This window comes from Schistocerca piceifrons, chromosome 2 (assembly GCF_021461385.2).
Source record: "Schistocerca piceifrons isolate TAMUIC-IGC-003096 chromosome 2, iqSchPice1.1, whole genome shotgun sequence".
NCBI classification, from domain to species: domain Eukaryota; kingdom Metazoa; phylum Arthropoda; class Insecta; order Orthoptera; family Acrididae; genus Schistocerca; species Schistocerca piceifrons.
Window position 1 is genome coordinate 99409591 of NC_060139.1, and position 20731 is coordinate 99430321.

Here is a 20731-nt window from a genome sequence, read left to right on the forward strand (position 1 = left end):
TCAGCATGCCGGCCGTGGTGGCAGAGCGGTTCTAGGCGCTTCAGTCCGGAACCACGCGACTTCTACTGTCGCAGCTTCGAATCCTGCCTCGGGCATGGATGTGTGTGATGTCCTTAGCATAGTTAGGTTTAAGTAGTTCTAAGTTCTAGGGGACTGATGATCTCCAATGTTAAGTCCCATAGTGCTCAGAGCCATTTGAACCATCAATCAGCATCATTGCTTTCGTTGTAGCTTTGTTTTTTACAAATATGAACAGTGGTATGACTTTTTTCAATGAAACCCTGTATTTTTTATTCGGTAATTCATTTCCCCTCGTACTGACCTATTCAAAAATCTATCACAGTGTACCATTCACTGAAACACAAAGTTATTAATTACATAACACAACATTGAAGTTGACGCTCCCAGTGCTTAATGCAGATACTCGGGGTAATGGAACACGTCCATGAGCTGACGTTGACAGAGGACTAATGTAAACATAAGTAGAATGCCCATCCGTCATTCCGTCAACCATTGTCACTTAAAGAGTTGTGTGAGTAGAACGTACACCAATGAAAAGGAGGTAGAATTGCTACTCATCTATGGGGAATGTAAATCAGCAGAGCAGTAATTGCAGTACTGATTTCTTATGTATGGGTACATTTAGTACAGTAGTTTAGTCCTTTTAAATACTGTTGTGTAGAGTAGGCGTACAGTAAAGGCTGTCTTTCCTAAAAACTGCATCACATAACGTTCCTTTTATTGTTGTTGTTGTTGTTGTTGAAGGTAGGCGAAATGCTACGCAGGCAGCGGAACTGTACAGAGAGCGATATCCTGACAAGAACCCACCTTCCCAACGGATGTTTTCTCCTCTTGCTGCGACGCTACAGGAAACGGGAAGTTTCAACCCACGACAACGCAATCGTCGTAGCACCGGCGCAGACGAAGCTCCCGAAGTTACTGTTCTCGCTTCAGTTGCTGCGAATCCACATGTGAACACAGAACTTGAACACAAGATTGCCATTCGTAAAACCAGTGTACATCGTATTCTTACACGTCACCGGTTCCATCCTTACCATGTGCACCTATATCAACAATTGCATGGGAATGATTTCCAGAATTGTGCACAGTTCTGTCAGTGGACACAGCAGCAAATCCTCGCCAACCCGAACCTCTTCTCCAATGTTGCATTTACCGATGAATGTACCTTTTCAAACTAAGAACAGGTAAATACAGGGAACATACATTAATGGTCCAGCGATAACCCACGATGGCTTAGACAGGTAAAACATCAGCGTCAATGGAGAGTTAACGTCTGGTGTGGGATGCTTGGTTCTACAATTATTGGCCCTTATTTCGTCAATGGTAGCCTAAACGGCACAGCGTACGCCAACTTCTTCAGACGAATTCTTCCTCCTCTTCTGGAAGAAGTGCCGCTAAGAACCAGAATGCTTTTGTGGTATCAACACGATGGATGTTCAACACATACTGCCTTGCGTGCACGTCGTGTTCTAACCGAAGGTATCCTGCCAGATGGATTGGTCGAGAAGATGTTGTCTATCGCGATATTCAAACAACTCCAGAAAACATGCTTGCTCGTAATTTTCTTCAGCAGGCATCACTGGATGCGGTAAATAATTCTTCTATTCAACGAGTGCGCCAGTGTATCGGTGTCCAGGGTCACCACTTTGAGCACCTTTGAATGTTCTACTCATGGACAATTGTACAGGAGAGTCAAAGTCAATTCTGTGTTATGTTTGACGAGTTCATGATCCCGGGCTCAAAGTTACTGTCGTGTTATGTAATTAATAACGTTGTGTTTCAGTGAATGGTACACTGTGATATATTTTTGAATAGGTCTTTAGGAGAGGAAATCAATTACCGAATAAAAAATACAGGGTGCCACTTAAAAAAGTCGTACTGCCGTTCTTATCATTATAAAAAACAAAGCTACAACGAAGGCAATCATGCTGATTGATGTCCCCCTGACGGCTAAAGAACATTTGCTTGAAACATTTTGTAATTTGCATCTGGACAAACAGTTATTTAGGGTGGTCAAGATAAATGGGAAACCCATCTGCTCAAGTGGCTCTGAGCACTATGCGACTTAACTTCTGAGGTCATCAGTCGCCTAGAACTTAGAACTAATTAAACCTAACTAACCTAAGGACATCGCACACATCCATGCCCGAGGCAGGATTCGAACCTGCGACCGTAGCGGAAATCCATCTGCATTACATAAACAACAAAACCATTGATTCATTTTTTACAGTAACTGTTTCTGATACACTATTCTTAATCGTCTGCATGCACACTATATGTAGAGGAATAGTTCACAAGGTCCTTATACACAGTTTTAACACACAGCAACCCACGGTTCAGTCTTAGTAGCACAAGGAGTAGCACCATCCATAGGCCAAAGAAATTTATAATGGTGGAGGGTTGCAGATAAATGTATCGACCTCCAGATCTCACTATGAATGCCACACCATTGTACAGTGATGTTACAGGTAGCGTCAGACCAGCACACTAATTGTCAGGAGACAGGGAATACTCAGAGATCATATATTGCTTGAAATAATGTTCTGCACGAAACAGTTCATCGCATTCCAACTCCATAAACTGCACTTTAACACTTCTTGATGCATTTTCAATCTCTAACACAACACTCCAGTCATGTCCACTGTTCCATATATACCAATATTTAAGCGCTTTGAACCACTAGCTGTTAAATTAAGTTGAAGCAGAAACCAGTAAAACACTGGGAGGAGTCAGCAGAGTCTCATCCAGCACTTCAACACACTGTCCTTGCAATACCACCAGAATGTTGTGGTATGGCACATAGTCAGAGACCAGTACTGACCTGTACAGTGTGGCATAGGGCCCCCAGCACAGTCCTTCTGAGAATCGGGAACTTTTCGTGTGTCTTCATTATGCGAATCAATGAGCGGGATCGATAATAGCAGCTCATTGTTCTACTCCAACATGCTGATGAGGGGCACTACGGGATCCCGTGGTGCTACTAGGGCTGCTGCTCCTGACAGGCCAGAGTTCGCTGCAGGTCCTGAAGAGCTGGTGGTAGTTGTTGCTGGTCCAGACACAATGGATGTTGCTGCCGGACCAGACACACCAAAGGGAACAAACAAGAGGAGGAATCGATACAAGCAGTAATAGTAGTAACGAGATGTTATGAGTGCTCGCTTTTATGCTTCTTCTGCAGTGGAGAAGCAAAGACTGACTGCGACTGAGGTACGCTGGCATCCAGCAGAGGAAAGTTTGGGGGTTTCTCACGTAAACGCTGCTTTATTTGCTGTTGGGTCTGGCGGTGGCTGACGGCGCGTGCGGGGTTGGATTGGGGTTGAGCTGTTTGGGGGGGGGGGGGGGGGGGAAGAGACCAAACTGCGAGGTCATCGGTCTCATCGGATTAGGGAAGGATGAGGAAGGAAGTCGGCCTTCCCTTTCAAAGGAACCATCCCAGCATTTGCCCGGAGCGATTTAGGGAAATAACGGAAAACCTAAATCAGGATGGCCGGACGCGGTATTGAACCGACGTCCTCCCGAATGCGAGTCCAGTGTGCTTACCACTGCGCCACCTCGCTCGGTGGCGCGTGCGGGCCCAGCAGTGATACGCAACAGGAAGTGGGTACTTGGTGTGCTAATACCGTGGGCTGCTGCAATCTCCCCCCCCCCCCCCCCCCTGCTTCCTTCTTCCACCTAGTGACCACATTAAACAATGCCCAGCCCATGGAATTAATAAGCAAAGTCTTTTATGAAGATTTTGAGAGGAGTGAAGGTTACAATAAACTTTCAAGTTTACTTAGCTTGTCATGTTGAGATAGCTCCAGTTCTTTTTGTCCAGGGACCTGATTCTTGAAGCTGAAAATCTAACATCAGGTCCTCACAGTTGGCTTGAGCTAAATTAATTGGAAGACTATTGCTGCAGAATTTTTTACGTAAATTTATTTTCCGCTGATTTTCTCACATTTTACTATATCAACAGTACTTTGATTTTTCACATTAACAAAACCAAAATTACATTGTTCGCACGTGTTATAATATAAAAAATACGTCCGATCACATCAGAGGCAAGCTTACGAATCTTACACTCTGCGGAAATAACAATATTCCAAAGGGTTTACAATTTTTCTTAACAAATGCATTCCTACTGGTTTTCGCTATATTATTAATTTCGATTATTATATCGCAAATGAATCCAGAAATGAACATAGTAAACAGTACAGGATTACTGGCTGGTTGGTTGATCAGGGGGAGGGGATCAAACAGCGAGGTCAACAGGCCCATCGGATTACGGAATGATGGGGAAGGATGTCGGCCGTGCCCTTTCAAAGGAACCAGCCTGGCATTTGCCTGAAGCGATTTAGGGAAATCACGGAAAACCTAAATCAGGATGGTCAGAAGCGAGTTTGAACAGCCGTCCTTCCGAATGTGAAATTAGTGTGCTAACCACTGCGCCACCTCACTCGGTACAGGATTGCGTAATTAATAATAGAAATTTGAAGTGTGCAAATAATTCGTGTTTCAAATGTTACAAAAAAAATAATTTTAACATTAGATTCAGAACTATTACTTATCGATTGTAGCATCGAAACTAAAATATTTTGTAAAGTAAGTCCTTTTCATAAATTTTAGCTTGAAATATAACATTCTGTGTATAACATTATATGTAAGTTTTCAGAAAAGCAACTGATATAATGCTGACCTGTCCAAAATTCGAAAACTAATACTGGTCTCGACATCCACTATTGAGGAGTATGTCCCATTACAGGGTCCAAGTGGGCGTAGAGCAGTCTCTTGGACACTGACTCACAGCACAGCCCAGTGAATGGGTGGTGCATGGGCGCGCAGTGTCCCATCCAGCACGTCTGCCCTTTGGTGGGTGCAAAGATGGGATCCAAAGGTTTTAATAGTGTATTTACGTGCGGTGAGCCATGTTGACGTCGATTTTGTGATGGTACTCCTTGTGCAATCAGAGAAAAAAGCGATCTATTTAATTACTTCTATTTTACAAGACCTGCATCTTCAAAAACAGCAGAGAATGATGAGCTTTTCCCACTAAATAAAAGAGAGATCCAACAACTGTGAAATGAATATTATGATATCGTGAGATCCTTTCTCCCCACCACAGCCTGAGTCCTTTTCCCACAAATTACCAGATGGGGTTGGGGGGGGGGGAGTGGAATGTTGAAGGGGAGGGCCAGGGGATTTCCCAGAGGTGGAGGGTTAATTAATATATCGATTTACTTAGTTAGTCAATTTGATACCAAAAGTGTGCTTGTATCAGCTAGTGGATTTCCCACAGATGCAGATGACGAAGAGGGGAGGGGTAGAGGGATTTCTCAGAAGGGCAGAATATACTCAGGGGGTCATAAATCAACCCCTAGGGAGTCATAAATCAACTAACAGAACAAAAGATTAAGGGTAGCGGGATGGGGTCATAAATCAATCGAGGTTGCCCCTGAATGTATGCAACCTGCACTAACTGTTATAACCAGGAATAACACAATAACCTCGTCAGTCTGGTATATTAAATCACAAATCACTTTTTAACAATTACGTTAGCCAAGCATCTACCCAGGCTCACACTCAGAAGTAATGCATAATTAAAGTTTGGTTATACCAATGTCCAAATGTGCATAGTGGGGAGCACGTCTCGTAATTATTCCCTAGTCCAGTGAAGTTCAGTCTCTCCAAGTGAAGTCGCTAGATTTCCGCCGAGCAGCCAGGTAACCTCGAGTGGTGCGGCGAGTCATCCACAAGCAGCTGGAACACGGCGTACTGCACTTCCCGATGAGAACTGTCGTTTGCGGCGACGGCCGGGTTTATATAAGGCTTGCTAGTTAATGGAGTCGTCGGCTGGGGTCGCTGGTTTCCAGGGAAAACCAATCGCAATGTTTCCTGGCGTAGCCAATTGCTGTGTGCTGACAAACGCGCGCGCGCGAAGGCGGCCAGCGATGGTAGCCGCGAGCCGCCCGGAGAAGTGCGGCCAGCGATATATTTCTCGGCCACGTAAGGGAGCGTGCGTGTGAAGACGGCCAGCGATGGAAGCAGCGGGCCGCCCAGGGAAGTGCGGCCAGCGATGTATTTGGCGGCCGCGTACTGAAGCACGTTGTTCGGTGTTTGTTAGAAGTGGTGTATACCACACTAACATAATGCACTGAGACGCCCATTAGCCTCGAATTCCAATGGAATGCTTCTACTGAGCTACACTTCGAGAGGCTCTGTACTAAGAGCGCCCTCTGCCGCCACAACATAGGATGGCCAGCTCCCGCCACTCAGCACACTTGCACTAGCAGCTGCAACGCTATGACACCTTCGTTCATGCTTCAAATGGTTCAAATGGCTCTGAGCACTATGGGACTTAACATCTGAGGTCATCAGTCCGCTAGAGCTTAGAGCTACTTAAACCTAACTAACCTAAGGACTTCGCACACATCCATGCCCAAGGCAGGATTCGAACCTGCGACAGTAGCAGCAGCGCGGTTCCAGACTGACGCGCCTAGAACCGCTCGGCCACACCGGCCGGCGTTCATGCGTCATCCTTGTTGACATTGAGAAAACTGGACTTTATTCCTTACTGCAGTGTTTGTAAGTAGTCTTCATTGACTTGGAGAAATGCAAGTTAAATAAATATTCTGTTCGTTGTGTTAACTCGCTCAGTAATCTTTTCTGCTCCAGTGCAGCTTTCCTACGATGACAGTTGCTGCACCACTGTGCACCCCACCTCTTCTCACAGTTGTGTACAAAGCCATACACACACTTTCAGGTTACACCATTAACGGTCCTTTCGTGGAGGAGAAAGCATAATTTTTGTGCAAGTATTCTTAAGCATTACATACTAATTTACGAGACCTGTCAGTTCAGCATTCTGTTAGGTAACGTGGTTAGAGTACAGAAATGTTACAAAGGACTATTTCAATTTTTTTTACAATGCAGTCATTCACTTTAATTAATGTTTACTTTATTAAATGGGGCAAAGACCCACACTGAATGACTTTACCCCATTTCGTGGGGTAAAACCTACTACTTTTGTATGAGCTAACTTGTAAATTTCTCTGTTAGTAATAATCAGACAGTGGTGGTATTTGGCTGGTTTATAGATAACAGCGCAGACCCATAGATTAATTTTGAAATCGTTGGAATATCTATCCCTGACAAAACACAGCACACTGAAGAGACAAAAATCAGCAGATAGTAAATAAATAAATGTCATGTGACTAGGGTCTCCCGTTGGGTAGATAGTTCGCCAGGTGCAAGTCTTTCGATTTGGCACCACTTCGGCGACTTGCGCGTCGATAAGGATGAAATGATGATGATGATTAGGACAACACAACACCCAGTCCCTGAGCTGAGAAAATCTCCGGCCCAGCCGGTTATCGAACCCGGCCTCTTAGAATTGACATTCTGTCGCGCTGACCACTCAACTACGGAGGGCGGACAGCAGATAGTGATATGTACATATATAGGTGTTGGTAGTACTCTCCACGCCGCACGGGATTAGCCGAGCGGTCTAGGCGCTGCAGTCATGGACATTGCGGCTGGTCCCGGCGGAGGTTCGAGTCCTCCCTAGGGCATGGGTGTGTGTTTTTGTCCTTAGGATAATTTAGGTTAAGTAGTGTGTAAGCTTATGGACTGATGGCCTTAGCAGTTAAGTCCCGTAAGGTTTCACACACATTTGAATATTTTTTTAGTGACTGACAGCCTATGAACGCGGAATAGTAGCTCGGGCTAGACGCAGGGGAAATCGTTGGAGAGTTCAATATTCCGACGTCTAGAGTGTCAAATGTACTGAGAATACCAAATTTCAGGCATTACTTCTCATCACCGACAACGTAGTGGCCGACCACAGACTTGTTTGGCCACCCTGCTTGCGCGACAGGAGTCCCATCGAGTATTTATTGGACGAAATCGAGAGGTCGGTTAGTGCATAACGTCCTCCACCGGCTATAGGAAGAGCATGGCTCAATATTTCTGCAGAGCTTCCAACGACTTGTTGACTGAATGGCACGTCGGGTTGCTGCCCTACGGCGGGAGGAAAGAGGTCTGACACGACACGATTTTGTCACCTCACTGCACTAGAATAACAAAATTGAAGGGCTTGCGACCGATCCGCCGAATCTTTCCATCAGTAAATGGGGTATGTTCTCAACTGACTCGGTTGTTTTAACCCCTCCACTGACGGAATGACCCGCTTCCTACTTCCGTATGTATAAAGCCAATACGGACTTGTAGCTGTCACGCCTTTGCGCTTACTGCTACGTATTTTAACCGTAAATAGCTCAGCCCTAATGGTAAGAGGTAGTAGTGAATCCACGTTATTAATCTTTGAAGACAGCACAGCTGCCACAAGCTCAGCTCACTTTTACTCCACTCCTACCCTCGCCATTGCACCACATTAATTAGGTGCTACATGGACCTTGCTAAATTCACTTGCGTATACATTTTTGACCGTTACTCGCCAGTATTTACCTATTGGATTAGTACACTCCTAACTGGACTATTTCCCAAAGAGCTGTGATGATTGAACGTGTTCGATCCACGGCCTACAGTGCCCTACACTTCACACGGTAACACTGCCTACCTGACCCACTTAACTTGGTAGTGAGCTTATGTATCCAATCACCACTGCTAGCAGCAGTGGATAATCCTATCAGCACGACGAGAGCAGCAGACTTACCGTCGAATCCTCCTGAAAATACTTATAACTACGGTCGCCAGCTCTGAAGGAGCAAAAGAATAAATCAGTTTTTTGGCTCGTTTCAAAGTGAAACGGCTTGAGTTGAATTTAAACTTAATTCGGAATATTACTATTTCTGATCATTTTAGGTGATTCTACAAAGCAAATACTCTCAATTTCTGTGAGTTGGCTTGGTAATTACCACCAAAACAACTTATGCAACTTAGGTTAACAAAATTCTATCCTTCAACTTATTTAATGATTTTGGATATTACTCTTTGGACAATTGATATAGAATTAGTTAAGTGACTTTACTTGAAAGGTTACTCAGAAAAATTTAAGTAACTATAAATAGGCGACTCATTCTGGTGTGACCATTGCTCTTTTCAACATTCTTATACGCTAAAGTATTCTACACCCAAAAGAATTGTAAATGAAAGAGGCGATGGTGGCCTCAGTCTGATTTCACTACACTATGTTTCAGGTTACTACACTTTATAATGAACAACATGCGTCGTAATTTTACTCATTACTATATTCTGTCTTCTGCACTTGCACAAAAGAAAACTGGTATTCTCCTTTTACATGTATACAAAGTTCGACTTAACAATTTCAAGCAGTCTTGCCTTGGGTAGACGTGTCGGTGCTGGTGGTGGGATGCATGTGGCTAACGCAGCTCTTCACGCCTCATGCCCTTAATGGCGGCTGGAACTACGAGCTGTAGCACTCGTATAAGCTACTGCACGTCCGCCATAAAATCTGGGCGCAGGAACTCTTACAATCAGCCCTAGTGGCATAGAGACGGCTTCGACAACCATTCGTCGCGTTCTACTCCACAAACGGCGACGATATTCGCCTCTTCGCGGTTGCACAATCACTTTTGCGTGAGCACAGTTACGCACGTCCTGTCACGTCAACACTCTCCAGGCCATTCCATTGTTCCGTCCCTGTGTCTCCAGCTACCTCTAGCTATGCTCGTATCACCAAGAGTGGGGGCGTTCCCCTACCATCTTTTCACCAAAATCATTTAGTATTTAAGAATATTTATATTTATTACCCTGGAGTTCATACCAGTCATAATAATTTACTACTAGCGCCTTATAACATTAAATCATACACTAATAACTTATAATTACCAAGAAAAAGAATACATTTGACTCCGAGAGCTTAGTGCATTGTCTGAGAGGCAGCGCTAATTCCCAGTTTCGCCAATAGATGGCATCAGGGTGCACTCCCTGGCAGTCTCACACCAGCGCGCCCGTTTCCGACGCGCGGGCTCCAAATTACTGTCAACCCACCATCATTTCAGTTCCGTTACAGGCTCTACTCCCGTCTACCGTAGTATGAAGTAATGCGGTATTTTTATTAAAAGCTCATGGAGTGAAATCTTAGGATGATTGAGGAATGGACAATTTTTTATTATTTATTTATTGCCAAATTAGAGACCTGTTACCTGATGTTTAAAACAGGTCGTACTGTAACGTCTACGCTCGGGCGTACGTTAACTCTTTAAAGCCTGTACTATGGTAAGTTGACGGGCTTCACCTTATAAGAAAGGATTTTAGTAAATATGTTGACCGCGTGTACCTGAATGGAGGCAAAATCAGACTTACACCCACTCAGTAACAACAATGATACGTCAAGCAAGTCTAAAGTGCAACTACACGTTAGGACGGGCAAGAAACATACACAGCAGATGCTACCAATTGTTAATAATACGGTCGCCAGCCTAATTAGGCATTAAGTGAGTTTTTTCCTTGTACAAGTGGATGTATGTACAAGCATAACAACACGTAGTAATACTGCATTATATGGTAAATTTTAGAACCAGAAAAATCTACTGAACTAATATTTTCCCTTTCTGTACTAATTTGGACAAGCTATAAACACACAACATTACACTATAATGATTACTACAAACTGCGTTTTGTCTATTGATCCGACTGAAATCGGGCATAGGTTACCCTAGAAATAGCACTTTTGAAACACACATACAATGTCAATTTTAAGAAGGTTAAAACACTGATAAATTTAGTTTTTATATTGACTTTAACTTTGCTGGTCAAATCAGTTCAGTACACTTCAGAATTTAAATGAATAGAAAAGAAAAGGGGGGTTGGGGGGGGGGGGGAGGGACCCTGAAACTGTAATTGTCACTGTATTGAAATTCTTTGACTATTGAACTCATTAAGCACTCAAGGTTTCCAATATATGAATTACTACTCTTTTTGTCTTATTTCTTGCTTATTTAACTACCATTATTTTTGTCTCAAATTAATTATACTTCATTGCTAAACCAATTTCAACATTATCTTCCAACTTTGTCAGACCTATGTTCTTTACTTGTATATTCATTAACAATAAAGTTTCTTAAACATCATTCAAGCATAGATAGATCTGCAGGTAATTCTTATTAACATAAACTTTAACTCTTCATTTCAGGACACTCGGATTGCACAACATGTGGAAAGGACCCTGTCTAGGTTAGTGATGAGGATAATTAAATGATAGGACAATTCTGGTAAAAGTTAAGTTGTTATTGAACAGTCAGGAACAAAATTAACACTGATCCACACGAATACAGTACTAAATGTTTCAACCTGTTCGTGTCGATGCGGCGGTTGGCGGGCGGCGAGATGGCGAGGCACACAGCACACATACAATCACAGCTATGGCTCTTGATGTATCGGCACTTTGCTTCTTCTTAGCGTCACAATCCTTTACCATTTAGTGCCTATGGAATATAGCCATGCTGTATAGTCGTCGGAAACAGCATATCCGAGGCTCAATGAAATCACGTTTTCCAGGAGAGCCTCCTCGATCCAGAGCGTGTTTCTCAGACCGATGCCCAACTCCGACTACTCTGCTGAGCCCGTTATGCCGTGCAGCGCCCGTGTGCATTTTCCCGCGCTCGCCTGCCTCCACCTTTTACCGCTCCCCTACAGACAGGGTATTCACCAAAGGTTTTACATTCCACATATCCTAATACATTGCCTACGTATGGACCAGGCGCACAATTACAATTTTAAACATGTTACAATAGATTCAACATGGGTTACACTTCATTTCTGTTATAGCATTGCTTGAAATTTGACATAAATATTAATATTCACATCGAAAGTTGCTTACAGTTTCTTTAACATAATGACACGAAAAGAAAAAGAAATGAAATCAAAACATTGCTTACACTAATTTATCGAAAATCAGAAGAAAAAATTTTTATATGTACAGTTGTTGTTACAGTACATCTTACAGTTTTCGTTTTTCATCTTTTTACAGTTTTCTTTTCTGTTGTTTTATCTACAACATTTACAAAGAATGATACTTTTCAAAATAACAATAATTTAAGGTTGAAATATAAATAAAATTTTGTTGTTTTTTAAGAAGAATATAAAAAGAAGATAGGATAGAGGAGAGATTTGTTAGTACCATCACCGAATGTGACTGACGGTGAATACCTCGGAATGGTTTCTTCGAGCCGTTGACCGCTAGTCACACACACACACACACACACACACACACACACACACACACACACACGCACAAATGTTTATTAGTAGAGAAATAATGTTGCTTATCCTATTTATTACTGACCCTATATATTAACTACTGTAGGTGCCCATCCATGTACAGTGTTTGGTGTATTCTTGTCTAGATAGCCAGCACTTTTGCTTATTCCTCCTGTTCATCCTCATTGTCACTACTTTCGCTGTCACTGTGGGTATCGCTGTCCATCCTCTGGAGATTGTTGTTACGCTGCACATAGGCATGTCTGTAATGTCGTGTCCTCATGTACTCTTCATGTGTTGTTTTTGAAGTACTGTTTGTCACTGCGTTTAATTGTGCCCATTGTTTTTCGTCTCTTATTGCTGTGTATATATCTATGTCCGTATCTGTGTAGTCTAAGTGTAGTGCATGTCTATTGTTCGCGTATTGCCCGCAGAAAAAGACAGTGTGTTCTGGGGAACCTTCTTCCCCGCATGTGCATGAAGGTGTCTGCCTCAGACACACGCGGTTTAAGTGCGTGGGATAAGGTCCGTGTGCGGTTAAGAAATGTACCATACCGCAGCTGGGATCGATATGTCTCATTCTCAACCGCTCCCCTATGTCAGGGAGGAAGTCGTGCAGTCTACGTCCCTTATCACTTACGTCCCACTCACCTTGCCATGTACATCTACATCTAGCCGGCCGCGGTGGCTGTGCGGTTCTAGGCGCTCCAGTCCGGAGCCGCGCTGCTGCTACGGTCGCAGGTTCGAATCCTGCTTCGGGCATGGGCGTGTGTGATGTCCTTAGGTTAGTTAGGTTTAAGTAGTTCTAAGTTCTAGGGGACTGATGACCACAGCAGTTGAGTCCCATAGTGCTCAGAGCCATTTGAACCATTTGAACATCTACATCTACATTTACACTCCACAAGCCACGCAACGGTGTGTGGTGGAGGCCACTTTACGTGCCATTGTCATTACCTCCCTTTTCTGTTCCAGTCGCGTATGGTTCGCGGGAAGAACGACTGTCTGAAAGCCTCCGTGCGCGCTCGAATCTCTCTCATTTTACATTCCTGATATCCTCGGGAGGTATACGTAGTTGTTGTTGTTGTGGTCTTCAGTCCTGAGACTGGTTTGATGCAGCTCTCCATGCATACGTAGGGGGAAGCAATATATTCGATACCTCATCCTCTCGAAACCTGGACAGCAAGCTACACCGCGATGCAGAGCGCATCCCTTGCAGAGTCTGCCACTTGAGTTTGCTAAACATCTCCGTAACGCTATCACGGTTACCAAATAACCCTGTGACGAAACGCGCCGCTCTTCTTTGGATCTTCTCTATCTCCTCCGTCAACCCCATCTGGTACGGATCCCACACTGATGAGCAACACTCAAGTATAGGTCGAACGAGTGTTTTGTAAGCCACCTCCTTTGTTGATGGACTACATTTTCTAAGGACTTTCCCAATGAATCTCAACCTGGTACCCGCCTTACCAACAATTAATTTTATATGATCATTCCACTTCAAATCGTTTCGTACGCATACTCCCAGATATTTTACAGAAGTAACTGCTACCAATGTTTGTTCCGCTATCATATAATCATACAATAAAGGAGCCTTCTTTCTATGTATTCGCAATACATTACATGTATCTATGTTAAGGGTCAGTTGCCACTCCCTGCACCAAGTGCCTATCCGCTGCAGATCTTCCTGCATTTCGCTACAATTTTCTAATGCTGCAACTTCTCTGTATACTACAGCATCATCCGCGAAAAGCCGCATGGAACTTCCGACACTATCTACTAGGTCATTTATATGTATTGTGAAAATCAATGGTCCCATAACACTCCCCTGTGGCACGCCAGAGGTTACCGTAACGTCTGTAGACGTCTCTCCATTGATAACAACATGCTGTGTTCTGTAAGTAGGAATGGACAAGAGAGGCTTGCATTTTTTTAGCAACTTAGCTTGCCTAAGTAAAAAACCGAAGCCTGCGGTGTTGTGTAAACAGTAAAGCTGTCGGCAGCTGACAGCACTCGCGGCGGCGCGCAGCGGCGAAGACGCGGCAATCGATGCCGCGCCGTGACGTGGCGTGCGGTCCCGAGCCGCCGTCGGCTGCCCACCAGAGCGGCCACCAACCCCTTCCCCGGCGGCCGCTTCTAATGAAACGTCAATTTCTCAGCGCACGCCACGCCACCGCTTGGCGCCGTCATTAATTCTGGCCGCCACTCTCTCGCCCCAAACACCCACCCCGCACCGCCCCCTTATTTCCGCCTTCCACGCAGAACACCCCAAGGGAAGGAAGACGATAATTTTATCTTTCAATTTTCCCTGGTCGCCCTACATCATTTAGGCTCCACACTCCCAGGTTCTTCCTTTGTTTTTTTGTGCTTCAGAAGTCTCGCTTTGCTAACAGGCTGGCGAAGCTTGTTCGCGGTACCTGTCATGCTGAGCCTCATGCTGTTCCAACGTGGTCCTATTTAATAGATGATAACGAGTAACAGGTAAACAGCACAAACTTTAGGCAATTCCTACACTACCGACCATTAAAATTGCTACACCACGAAGATGACGTGCTACAGACGCGAAATTTAACCGTCAGGAAAAAGTTGCTGTGATACGAAAATGATTAGCTTTTCAGAGCATTCACACAAGGTTGGCGCCAGTGGCGACACCTACAACGTGCTGACATGAGAAAAGTTTCCAACCGATTTCTCATACACAAACAGCAGTTGACGGGCGTTGCCTGGCGAAACGTTGTTGTGATGCCTCGTGTAAGGAGGAGAAATGCGTACCATCACGTTTCCGAATTTTTGATGAAGGTCGGATTGTAGCCTATCGTGATTGCGGTTTATCGTATAGCGACATTGCTGCTCGCTTTGGTCGAGATCCAATGACTGTTAGCAGAATATGGAATCGGTGGGTTCAGGAGGGTAATACGGAACGCCGTGCTGGATCCCAATGGCCTCGTATCACTAGCAGTCGAGATGGCAGGCATCTTATTCGCATGGCTCTAACGGATCGTGCAGTCACGTCTCGATCCCTGAGTCAACAGATGGGGACGTTTGCAAGACAACAACCATCTGCACGAACAGTTTGCTGACGTTTGCAGCAGCGTGGACTACCAGCTCGGAGACCATGGCTGCAGTTACCCTTGACGCTGCATCACATACAGGAGCAGCGACGAACCTGGGTGCACAAATGGCAAAACGTCATTCTTTCGGATGAATCCAGGTTCTGTTTACAGCATCATGATGGTCGCATCCGTGTTTGGCGACAGCGCGGTGAACGCTCTTTGGAAGCGTGTATTCGTCATCGTCATACTGGCGTATCACCTGGCGTGATGGTATTGGGTGCCATTGGTTACACGTCTCGGTCACCTCTTATTCGCATTGACGGCATTTTGAACAGTGGACGTTACATTTCAGATGTGTTACGACCCTTGGGTCTACCTGTCATTCGATCCCTGGGAAACCCTACATTTCAGCAGGATAATGCACAACCGCATGTTGCAGGTCCTGTACGGGCCTTTCTGGATACAGAAAATGTTCGACTGCTGCCCTGGCCAGCACACTCTCCAGATCTGGACAATGGTGGCCGAGCAACTGGCTCGTCACAATACGCCAGTCAATACTCTTGATGAACTGTGGTATCGTGTTGAAGCTGCATGGGCAGCTGTACCTGTACACCCCGTCTAACCTATGTTTGGCTCAATGCCCAGGCGTGTCAAGGCCATTATTACGGCCAGAGGTGGTTGTTCTGGGTACTGATTTCTCAGGATCTATGCACCCAAATTGCGTGATAATGTAATCACATGTCAGTTCTAGTATAATATATTTGTCCAATGAATACCAGTTTATCATCTGCATTTCTTCTTGGTGTAGCAATTTTAATGGTCAGTAGTGCACATAGGTTCTTTTCTGATTTAGGAAGCTTCTGCATTCCGAATGTTATCTGCACGCGTAGTTTGATAAACATTGTCTACTTGTCTCCATTCTAAACTAAACTAAACTAAACTCCGTCTGAACAGGTCTTGGAAGGCCCAGCGGTACCGACCGGCCGCCGTGTCATCCTCAGACCACAGGAGTCACAGGATGCGGTTATGGAGGGGTATGTGGTCGGTACACTGCTCTCCCGCCGTATTTCAGTTTACGAGACCGGAACGCTACTCCTCAATCAAGTAGCTCCTCACGTTGCCTCACAAGGGCTGAGTGCACCCCGCTTGCCAACAGCGCTCGGCAGATCGGATGGTCACCTATCCAAGTGCTAGCCCAGCTCGACAGCGCTTAACTTTGGTGATCTGACGGGAACCGGTGTTACCAATGCGGCAAGGCCGTTGGCACGTATCCATTCTAGAGGACAGAAATATTGTTCTTCCATTTCGTATTGACAGTATGATTAAGAAACTGCATATCATAAGGAAACGCGTGGTCACGTGCACGTTCAACTATCACTACATCTAATGGAATCTTTACATTGAGGTTACAAAACTCATGGGCTACCTTCTAATATCGTGTCGGACTCCCTTTTGCCCGACGTAGTGCAGCAACTCGATGTGATATGGACTCAACAAGTGGTTGGTAGTCCCCTGCAGAAATATTGAGCCATGCTGCCCCTATAGCCGAGAAAGAGCTGCCGTTGCAGGATTTTGTGCACTAACCTATCTCCCAATTATGTCCTATAAACGTTTGATGGGTGGCCAAGTCCTTCGCTCATATTGTTTAGAATGTTCTCAAAACCAGACTTGAACAATCGCGGCCGGTGTCATTGAACACTGTCACGCACAAAACTTCCATCGTTGTTTGGGGACATGGAGTATAGGAATGGCTGTAAATGGTCTCCAGGTAGCCGAAGATAACCATTTCCAGTCAAAGATCGGTTTAGTCGGACGAGAAGACCCAGACAATTTCATGAAAACACAGTCAACACCTTTTTGAACAGTTCTCGGGTATCCGAGCGGGTAGCGTCGTAATTTCTCCACAATATTTCGGCAGACGTACACTCTGCCATCTTCAGGTGGTTCCTGACGAATGCTGTGCTGTTCCCTCTCGGCGCCCTATATATACTAGCCGTTACCCCCTCCACCGTTCCTCTCCTGGCGTCTTTGGTGCGGCGGCTACTGGAGGTGTTGGGGGAAGCGGCGCCTGGGTCTGAACTGGGGTCTGCAGTCTCCCTGCTGCCGCCATCGGGGGCGGTCCTCGACCTCTGGGACCGCACATTTCTCTCCAGGCTGAGTGTCCCCTACGGCGGCAGTAGGGAGACTGCAGATCCCAGTTCAGACCCAGGCGCCGCTTCCCCCAACACCTCCAGTAGCCGCCGCGCCGGCCGCACCAAAGACACCAGGAGAGGAACGGTGGAGAGGGTAACGGCTAGTATATATAGGGCGACGGGAGGAACAGCACAGGGCTAGTATATATAGGGCGACGAGAGGAACAGCACAGCGTTAGTCGCGTGACTGAAATGTGCAAAGGCACATGATACACGCGACTGCGACAAGCCGCCACACGTCGCGCCAACGTGCGTTAACTGCGGCGGCGCGCACGCCGCAAACGCACGCAGCAGCGCAATCTGAAGCAGCGGACACCAACAACCGCCAATAAAGCGGTACATGAAGAAGAGGCAGCCGTCCCGCCACCCCCGCACAGGGGGGAAAACGGGGCGGCCGCAATCCCGCCCAGCGCCGCTACCGACAACGCCGTGGCCGCCCTCAAAGCCGCGATGGCGGCAGAGAGAGCGGCAATGCAGAAGGGGATCGTCGGTCTCCACCGGCAGCTGCAAGAGTTGCGGGAAGAAATCCGGACGACGCAAAAGAAGACACCTGCCCCCGTTGCCACCCCGACGGTGGTACAACAAGTTGGAGTGGATGTGTCCACGCAAACGGACGTCGCCCCGGAACCTGTAGCAACACAGGAGACCGGGGAGACGCCCATGGACGTGGTGCAGTCCGTCCCGCCGCCGCCGCCGGATGTGGTGAAGCAGCAGCAGCAGGACAAACAAGAGGCGGGAGGGATGTACTCCGAAACCATCCCCTTCCCGCACGTCACCAACCTCCCAGCGGTCCTGAAGAAGATCGCGACCATTGTGCGAGATGGGAGGTACGACGTCCGAAGAAAGCCGTACCTTTTCGCGGAAGCGGAAGGGAAACGGAAGCCACCGCTTCCACACCGGCCGTTCGAGCTTGGTGGCGGATATCGGGCAATTATGCTCGAATTCGTCACGAAGAAGGACCTCCACACCATAAACTCCAACCCGATCTTCACGCCGCGGGACTGGGGCTTCATCTTGGAGGACGCGGTCGCGCGGCTGAAGAAAGAGGTTGGAGATGGCGCGAGGAAGCTCACACCCGAGCTGGAGTCCGCGCTGAACAACGTAGCGCGGGATGGGAAGAACACCTAGCACCACAGGAACATCCAACGTCACCGCCAGCAAGTCTGCATGCTGGCAACCAGGATTTACGACCAGGTAACACGCAAGGACCATCCAGAACGAGAGGGAACACCATTCCAACAAATGAGGAACCTGGAGGAACAGCTGTACCAAGCTTAGACTCCATACCTCGGGCCAAGGTTCAGGCCCGTATGTTTAGCGTCAGCGTCAACAGCACAGCGTTCTTCAGGAACCACCTGATGATGGCAGCGTGTACGTCTGCCGAAATATTGTAGAGAAATTACGACGCTACCCGGTCGGATACTCGAGAACTGTTCAAATTGGAAATATGTCGGGAAAACGTCAGATCGCATAACAGCCACACCGTTATGGAGCCTCCATCAGCTTTCACGTTGCCTTCTTGACAACCTGAGCCATAGATTCGCCGGGTCTGAGCCACACTCGAACCCTGTCATCAGGCATTACCAACTGAAATCGGGACACACCTGACGAGGAATGGTTTTCTAGTCGTACAAGGTGCAAACGACATGGTCACGAGCCCAGGACAGGTGCTGCAGGCGATATCGTGTTGACAGCAACGGCACTCGTGCCACTCCTCTGCTGCCACAGCCCATTAACGCCAGCTTCCGCCGCACTGTCCTAACGGATACATTCGTCTTACGTCCCGCATTGATTTCTGCTGTTATTTCACGCAGTGTTGCTTGTCTGTTAGCACTTACATCTCTGCGCAAACGCCGCTGCTTCCGGTCGTCGGTCACTGCGTTGTCTGTGGCGAGAGGTAATACCTGAAATTTGGTGTTCTCGGCACACTCTTCACACTGTGGATCACGGAATATTGTATTCCCTATCAATTTCCGAAACTGCGTGTCCCATACGCTAGCTCCAACTACCGTTCAGCGTTCAGAGTCTATTAATTCCCATCGTGTGGCCATATAACATCGGAAACCGTTTCACGTGAATGACCTGAGTACAAATGACAGCGCCGTCAATGCATTGCCCTTTTATGTATTGTGCTCGTGATACAACCACCATCTGTATACAGGGTAAATCACTAAAACTTGCACAGCTAATGTTGCGAAATGGGAAGTTCTATTGATATGCGGTGTTCACAGAATGCATTGGCAGTAAGGGTCTCCTGTCGCTAACCAACATACAGATTGTAATAATGCTCAGAAATTATATTTATTGTGCAAACATACACTTTTTATATCTAACAATGCCTGTTAGTAGTAAGTGGGGACGTTGAACGCACTCGCAGATAATTTAATGATGTTTTCTATTTTCTTATAATAGACTAGGCTGAGCACACTAGCCACCTACTTACTAACCATTTTTTTATAAACGGATGCAAACCAACACACCCACAAAAATAAAAATTTTCAGAAATTTTCAACCAAAATTCTACGCTGCGAATCATATGTCCAGTTCTTTTTGCCTTTCATTATTGCGTAAATAACTGCATCTTTCGGAATTTTCTCATTAAAAGTTGCACACAGCTTCATTGTCGTTTTCTGAGTAGCTAACACATTCATTCTTCTAGAGATATTTATTACACAAATAGGGTAATTCTGAATAAAATTGAATGGTCTCACACTAACATCACCATTCAATTCTGTAGTTTTCTTAAAATCTAGGAAATCATTATAAGCTACTACATAATTATTGGCGGATCTAGATTCCACATTTCTAGAGGAAAAATCTCGTTTCTTCCATTTTTAATATGGATCTTCTGTAATTTAACATTATCGAATAAGGAAGAGTCAACTAATTAATTATTTTTCCTTTTAGTCCGGAAAACAACGAAGATGAAATAAGGTATATCAAATTCTGCAGAGTTATAGAAATTTGTAATATCTAACTCAAAATTTCTTTTTTCATCCAATCTTGTTCTAATTCAAGCGAATATTCTTGTTCAAATTTAACAACAGGAACACGAATTTCCATCGATTCTACAACAATTTTTTCCCTCTTTTGGAAGTGTGGTCACATCTTCAACTCCAGCTTGGGTATACTCTGACCAACGAAGAAAAGAATCTCCAGCACTTGAACATTTAAAATTACTGTTAAATCTCCTTCCCACGTTGTTTCTTTATAATCTTAATCCACCGAACAATTCTAATGTATAAAGTACTTCATTTTTCTTACTTTTTTATCTTTCCATTATTAAGAATATGGCCTTCCATGGTT